This window comes from Ascaphus truei, chromosome 3 (genome assembly GCF_040206685.1).
Source record: "Ascaphus truei isolate aAscTru1 chromosome 3, aAscTru1.hap1, whole genome shotgun sequence".
NCBI lineage: Eukaryota > Metazoa > Chordata > Amphibia > Anura > Ascaphidae > Ascaphus > Ascaphus truei.
Window position 1 is genome coordinate 194441670 of NC_134485.1, and position 6345 is coordinate 194448014.

Below are 6345 nucleotides of genomic sequence, written 5' to 3' on the forward strand. Positions count from 1 at the left end.
ATACCAAGATGGTGCTCCCTCGTTTACGGGCCAACAAGCTCTACGCCAAGATGGAGAAGTGTGTCTTCCATCAATCCTCAACTACCTTCTTGGGATATATCGTCTCGGATCAAGGGTTCTCCATGGATCCAGGGAAACTCAATTCTGTACTCGAATGGCCACAACCTAACTCTTTAAAGGCGATCCAGCGTTTCCTAGGCTTCGCAAATTATTATAGGAAATTTATTGCTGGGTTTTCTACCTTGGTAGCACCTATTACGGCCCTTACCAAGAAAGGGGCCGATCCTTTCTCTTGGCCATTGGAGGCCAGCCGGGCCTTTGATTCTCTTAAAAAGGCCTTTGTCTCGGCCCCCATTCTGCGACATCCCATCCCCACCCTCCCCTTTACCTTGGAAGTTGAAGCCTCCGACGTGGGAGCCGGCGCGGTTCTCTCTCAAAGAACCACCCCCGAAAATAAACTACACCCGTGGGTTTTTTTCTAAAAAAAATTCTTCAGCAGAAAGAAATTACGACGTGGGGAACAGGGAGTTGTTGGCCATCAAAATGGCATTACAAGAGTGGAGACATCTTCTGGAAGGAACCAAGGAACCCATTCTGATCCTGACAGACCACAAAAATCTTTCTTACATGGAAGGTGCTCGCCGTCTTGGGCCTCATCAAGCTCGTTGGGCGTTGTTCTTCTCAAGGTTCAACTTTACCATCTCATATATTCCTGGGACAAGGAATATCAAAGCAGATGCGTTGTCCCGTGAGTTTATCACTGAGGAGAAGTCACAGGAGGTTCCGGAAAGTATTCTGTCCCCCCAATTGTTTATCTCTGCCGCCTCTTGACATACTGGATAAGATTTTGGAGTCTCAAACACAGGTCCCCGAAGGGCTAGAAGTACCTGATGGTCGCCTTTACGCAGCTCCACGTTTTCATCCCAAAATTCTTGAATGGGATCATTTCTCCAGATCTGCTGGCCATCTCGGGTTTAAGAGGACTATGGATCTTATTTGGCGAACTTTCTGGTGACCCAATATGATAAAGGACATTAGAGCTTTCACCTCCTCTTGCCCAGTCTGCACACAAAACAAATCTGTCCGTCAAAAGCCTTCTGGTCTTCTACAACCTCTCCCGGTCCCAGACCGTCCTTGGAGTTACATTGCCATAGACTTTATCATGGATCTTCCCCCGTCTAATGGTATGACTACTATTCTTGTAATTGTGGACAGATTCTCCAAGCAAGCTCATTTTGTTCCCCTCAAGAGTCTACCCAATCCCAGTACTTTGGCGGATATCTTTGTAAAGGAGATTTTCCGTATTCATGTCGTCCCGTGGTCAATTGTCTCGGATCGGGGTACTCAATTTGTTTCTAAATTCTGGCGTGCATTTTCCCAGAGGTTGGGCATTACCCTTCTGTTTTCCTCAGGCTACCACCCCAAACGAATGGGCAAACTGAACGCATGAACCAGTCCCTTGAATAGTATTTGCGTTGTTTTTCTTCTGATTCTCAGGATAATTGGGCTGAGTTGCTCCCTTGGGCAGAATTCGTGATTAACTCTATAAAAAACGAGTCCACTCAAGAATCACCGTTTTTTGTAAACTACGGATTTCATCCTACCCGTCTTCCCATGCATTCGCCTAGGTCCGGAGTTCCTGCAGCTGATGATAGGGTATCCACCCTACAGGGGTCTTGGAGGAGGATTCAAACAGTTTTACAAGAATCTGTGCTAAGACAAAAGAGACAAGCAGATAGGCTTCGTCAGGAGTACCCATAAGTTCGTACCTGGAGATAAGGTCTGGCTTTCTTCTAAAAATATCAAACTGAAGGCCCCAACCCCTAAATTGTCTCCCAGATTCCTGGGTCCTTTCTCTATTCTGAGACAAATTAATCCTGTGGCCTATCAGCTTCGCCTGCCGCCCTCTATGAAGATTTCTCTCGTGTTCCATGTCTCACTGTTGAAACCCTTTATGCAAGGCAAACGATTCGCTCATCCTTCGCTTTGGCCTCCACCCCCATTGTACCAGGACAACAGGAGTTCGAGATCCAGTCCATCATTGACTCTCGCATCTCCAGGGGCAAACTCCAATTTCTGGTTCACTGGAAGGGATACGGGCCTCAGGACCGTTCTTGGGTCTCGCATACGGATCTTCACGCTCCATCTCTGCTCAAACGATTCCACCAAAAATTTCCCCTCTAACCTTGGATGGTTCGCCCGGAGTCCGACCCTCGAGGGAGGGGTACTGTAAGGATCCGCGCTGCGGGTATACCCGCTTCCAGCGCCTCCTTACCTCTCTTACATGCCACCCAGGCTCCCCGGCGGCGTACCTCGCTCCTTGCGGCTCTCTCCCGCTGCCCCCACACTGCCGGGTCACGCACGGACCCAGGCTGCCATTTACTGGCACCGGGCGCCTGACTCCGCCCCCGATGATGTGGCGCACACTCCACGCGCTTCCCTGCCTCTTCCCCGTCAGGTCCGCCCCCGAGGCCCTTCTCTCCCATCAGGCTCTTCCCCGGGCCGCTCCTCCCCTTGCTGTGACAGGCCCCAGCTACCCAGACACCTTTCCCCTATCAGGTCCTCCCTCGGACCACTCCTCCGTTCCTCCCCTTCCTCTGATATGTCCCAACCCCCTATTTAGTCTCCCCTCACCATTACCTCCTTGCTCTGCATAGCTTCTGTACCTTTTTGCTGTCTGCTGTTGCCTGGCCCCTTTTGGTTTTCAGTCCCTGTTCCTGTCTCTGGATATTCTGCTGACTTCCCTGGATATTGACCTTTTTGCTTTGGACTTCGTTTATGCTGCTCTCTGGTACCCTTGGATTTGGCGTTGGACTCTTTACCTTGCAGACTTCTATATCCCTTGGACACGGCTTACGGACAATCTACTTCGCTGCTCTCTCCACTCCACGACCCAGGCTTACGGACACTCAACTACGCTGCTCTCTCCATTACACGACCATTGGCTTACGGACTATACCTACCACCGCTGGAGTTGGCAAGTACGGTACTCTTTCTATTGTTGTTACCCGGACCATCTACGATACTTCCACACTCCGGCCATGCCCCCGTTTACTGTTAGGTATGTGGTATTATCCCTTTCCACCTCAGTCCCGGGGTCTCGTCTGGCTCGTGGGCAGGCCGAGCGTTACAACGGGACATCGCAAAGGCTCAAACTCTTGTCCCAAAGGGCCTCAATGTTCCAGAGGGACACCTTTTCACAGGAAAGTAATGGAATGGGGTCACGCATCCAGGACTGCTAGTCATCCAGGTACGAGTACGATTGACCTTTGGCGCGCACCTTCTGGTGGCCAGGTATGCGCAAGGATTTAAAGAACTTTGTCTCTGCATGTGCCACTGCGCCCAGAACAAGAGGCCCCGCAATAGACCATCAGGTCTTCTTCAACCTCTCCCGATTCCGGATCATCCATGGACGCATCTTTCCATGGACTTCATTGTGGAGTTGCCTACCTCTAAGGGAATAGACACTATTTTGGTGGTGGTCGACCGCTTCTCCAAGCAGGCTCATTTTATCCCGCTCAAGGGTCTACCCAGCGCCGACTGTCTGAAGTGATCAGGGAGATCTTTCGCCTGCATGGAACACCCCAAGTCATCGTCTCGGACCGAGGGTCCCAGTTCATTTCTAAATTCTGGAGGGCCTTCTGGCAACAACTAGGCATTGCCCTTCCCTTTTCCTCTGGATATCATCCTCAAACCAATGGCCAAACTGAACGGACCAACCAATCCCTCGAGCAGTTCATTCGTTGTTTTATCTCAGATGATCAGGACAATTGGACGTACCTACTGCCATAGGCGGAATTCTCACATAACAATTTACGAAATGAATTCACCCAAGAATCTCCTTTTTTCACCAACCATGGATTTCATCTTTCATCTCTCCCTACCACAGTTTTCAGATCTGGGGTTCCCGCTGCAGAAAACAGGATTCAGTACCTCCAGGAGTCCTGGGATAGAATTCAGGAAAACCTTAGAAACGCTGCATCGGTACAGAAAAAGCAAGCAGTCATCGTCGCGAGACTCCCACTTCCACACCAGGGCAAACATCCACCTGAAGGTGCTCTCTCCAAAATTGGCACCGAGGTTCATTGGACCTTTTGTCGTCACGGAAAGGGTCAATTCAGTTGCCTATCGGTTGAAACTACCGTCTATGAAAATCCCGTCTGTGTTCCATATGTCCCTCTTGAAACCCTTCATTCTGGATCCCCACTCACCCGTTCTGGATTTACCTCCTCAACCTATCCTGGTATAGGGTCAACAAGAGTTTGAGGTCCAGGCTATCCTTGATTCCAGAGTCTCAAGGGGAAGACTTCAGTACCTTGGACATTGAAAAGGTTTCGGTCCTGAGGAACGAGAGTGGATCCCCTGGGAACAAGTACACGCCTCAAGGCTTGCCCAGGCCTTTCACCGCAAAAATCCTTCTAGACCTTCCCTGGGTCACCCGGAAGTCGCCTCTGAAGAGGGAGGGGGGAAACTGTCAGGATCGGGGCTAAGCCCTACCCCCAGACGCATCACATGCTGCCCTTGTGGAAGCGCGCAAATCACCATACACGCAAACTTGCCGCACTACCGGGAGGCAGATCTCTGGAGAGGCAGATATGCGACTCCGCGACACAACCTCAGAAGACAGCCTTGCTGCTGACGCAGGCGCCGCATGCCACCCGCACGCCGCGCTGTATCTAATGACCGGATTAACCTCAGCTGCTTCTCAGCTGATGCACCATCCGTTTCCACCTATCAGCACACAATCTATGTGTAGGTACATCACTCCCTGCAACCTTCCTATTGGTCCTCAGTCATTTTTATGCTCAGTCAGCCCCTGGGCTATTGGCTGAGCATAATCTTGTTTGTGAACCTGTGCTTACTGCTAGCTGTTCAGTGCTGTTGCTTTCTCTCGCTTTGCCTTCCGTTGTGACCCCCGTACGTACCTGGACCTCTGCCTTCTCGTACCCCTGGACCTCGACTCGCTTCTGGACTCCCGCTCTCTCCTCAATCACGGATTACGACTACTCTTCTCTCTCCAACCCCAGACTACGGCAAGTATCTTGATCTTCCCAAACTCTCCTACCCTGAACCAGCTACACGACCCTGACTCTGCAATCCAGACCTGGTTTCGCGGTTGTAGGTCAGTGGTTATCCACATCCCCACCTCAGCCTCGCGGTCTAGTCCTGCTTGTGGTGAACACCCGTCACAAAACATTAGTTTGTCCTGTTGTTTCCCTTAGTATTATTTTCCCCTGTCTTTGTTAGTTCCCCTAGCTACCAGTCTTTTGCTTGTAGCTTTGCACACTTTGTCGACTTCATTTTGTTTTCCCAGGCCTGTTTCCTTTAGTTCCAAATAAATCCTATCAGTTTTTATGTATTTTGGTCTCTTGTGGGTTTCCAGGTTACCTTTGAGGGTTCCATACATCCTGATAATAAGGCAAAAACAAATTTTGAAAAACCATCAACTGTCTCCCGCTCTGCAGTAGCAAGCGGGAGAAAGTTGAATTTGGTATAGCCACTTATCACATTTCGATGAAACTTGTTTTTTACACCACGCGGTGTCCCTACGGAAGACACCACAGGTGTTTTTTTTTGTATAATTGCAGCCTAGTCTAGTATTAGCAATATATTAAACCCTTTGTAACACTCAACCCAGTGATAATAACACAAAGCCACAAAGATAATTATATGCCAAAACAATGGCAATAATTTATGTCATTAGCATTAGAGACTGTTTTACTCGAGTATCAAGTGACCAGGAATGTGAGGTATGTTCCTTTTTGTGCACAGATATCTGAAGACTTCCCGTACTGTATAAAGGCGTGATTGAGAAGGTCTAAAAGTCAGTGTCCAGATAACTGTGGGTTAACCATGACTGGCTACTAAGGGATGCATCTACTAAAAGTTGCTAAGAGTTTGTTTAATTAACTCTTATTTATTTAAGTAACAATCCTCGAACAGGACATTACGTAGCCACTAATGCCAACCCCTGTGGTATTGATGACCAGATGTCTTGTCCTTAAGGGATTGTTACTATTATAGGCAACCACTTTCACAAAGTCGGGGCCTCCTCTCCAGCCAAAGCCCTACTTCAGGGTCTGGGAGCAATGCCAGGGTTAGGTATGATCTAAAAAACAGAGCATCAGTTCCTGGCGCTAATCTTAGCAGAGCGAATAATTAGACTAATTTGCATAGTATTTATAATAACTGCGTTATTCCAAACGCCATGTCTTTAACGGGAGTAAATCCTACATTACATCACTTTATTTGCTTTAGTGATTCGTGCATTATGATTAACAGTGATTAAATTAAGTTAATGTCGGTTAAATAGGCAAATTGAGCTTACTGAATCTGGCCCTTACA

General features: G+C 48.8%; 1 protein-coding gene across 6 annotated transcripts in view; it reads right to left on the reverse strand.

Moving 5' to 3' along the window:
• LOC142489331 (fibronectin type III domain-containing protein 8-like) overlaps positions 1–6345 on the reverse strand; it is a 71619-nt gene that overhangs the window by 63414 nt on the left and 1860 nt on the right. The gene's annotated exons all lie outside the window — the stretch shown is intronic.